General features: G+C 39.4%; 1 protein-coding gene across 1 annotated transcript in view; it reads right to left on the bottom strand.

Moving 5' to 3' along the window:
* The window catches only part of TCN1 (transcobalamin I (vitamin B12 binding protein, R binder family)), a 42,943-nt gene that overhangs the window by 23,416 nt on the left and 17,903 nt on the right, over window positions 1-1,624 (bottom strand). The gene's annotated exons all lie outside the window — the stretch shown is intronic.

Raw genomic sequence — 1,624 nt, 5'->3', positions numbered from 1 at the left:
TAATTACTTACAGTCAACTAGAGTTTTTATCACTAGACTTGAGAATCTAGAAAATGTGATTTCCCTTGGCCATTTTTTCTTCACTTTAAAATAAAGAGTCAAGAGGATCTGAATGGAGTGATTAGGAAGGTCACTGTTTGTTGCAAGCACAATGGGACAATTGTGAGTTGTCTCTCTGAGATTTTTGCGGAAGCATCCATTTCAGCAGATTTTCTGGCACTGAAACAGGATTTTTAGTTCCTGATCAACAACCCAAATCAGCCTCCTTGACAGCTAAAGATAAATTTAATTATTTTGTACAATGAACTGTACTTCAAAGTCTCCATAGAGATCCTCTATTCTTAGGATCCAACAGGGCAAATGTCAGGCCAGGAAGAAAAATCAGAGTTGGAAGATTCTGTGCTTTAGCGTATATGAATACTAGTTTGTTTTCTGACTCTTCTTATTGGCTACAGAGCACAAGGAAGCTGTAGCCACAGATGGTACCACGTAGTCATCTTTGCACTGGTTTGAAACTCAATTCCAGGGTAAAGTCTCACAAGTGGGAACGCATGCACCAGACAGCTACATCAGACTTTGGGGGATCTTTGCTTCAATACCCTCCCTTCATTATCCTCCATTTATGGATGAAACTAAAGAAATTCAGAAACAATGGGTCATTCAACTACTAAGAGCTTAAACTAGACCTGAACCCAGTTTTCATTTCTCCTACTTTATTATTCTTTAATAGAACCACACAATCTCTGGAGCCAACACCCAGAGGAGAGATGATGAGACAAAAGTAGACTCATGTCTTTTGCAGAAAACTTGAAGGAAGGGAGGTATGCAGCTTGGAACATCTAAACTAATGACAAGAATGTAGTCCTCATTATTTGAAAGGGATTATTATTTTTTCTATGTAGTTAGAAGTGGTTAAGCCAATCATGGGTTGAACTTCAGGAAAATCGGCTGCATATCAAAATGAAAAGATCATTTTCTATGATCTTGAAAAGTTTCTGGGATCATGAATTGTCTGTCATTGGAAATTAACAAGGGTAGACAGTTACTTGATAGAAAGGATCTGAATGTAGAAAGAGCAGGTAGGCAATTTAACAAGCTCATTCTATGATTCCTCTTGAAACAGCCTACGTGGTGGTGGCACTTTCCTCACCAGCTCCTGCAACCCTTTCCATCACTAATGGGGTCAAGTCACATATGGTATTAGAATAGGATCTTTCTCAAGTAAAATTCTACACAGTGTTCCCTGTCAACAGCCTTCAGTAGACTGTCATACTAGAGTAATTTTAGCTCAAAGTGTACTCACCACAGATCGTGCATACTTGGCTTGAAATAAGAGAAAACAGCAAGAGCCCCACTAGGGGCAGCCAGTGTGGTTGTCTCATCTCTCCAACAGTGTTCTGGAGTGTTGAGGGCTCGGTTGGCTATTTATCGGGTGATGGGCAGAAGGTAATGAGAGCCCCTCCTTTGGTTTGCCTCAGCCTTTTTCACTTAAGCAAATATTGAGCAATGTCAGAAGGTGTGGTCAAGTGTATTTGTCCATGAAATGTGATAAATCAGGAAGAAGACTTAAAAGGTATGGTTAGAGAGAATGAGGAAATAATTTTTCTTTGTTTCTTTGTTTCTT

This window comes from Propithecus coquereli, unplaced genomic scaffold (genome assembly GCF_000956105.1).
Source record: "Propithecus coquereli isolate 6110/MARCELLA unplaced genomic scaffold, Pcoq_1.0 Scaffold202, whole genome shotgun sequence".
Taxonomy (NCBI): Eukaryota; Metazoa; Chordata; class Mammalia; order Primates; family Indriidae; genus Propithecus; species Propithecus coquereli.
The sequence above is the reverse complement of the archived record's forward strand: the minus strand, read 5'-3'. Positions and strand labels throughout refer to the sequence as shown.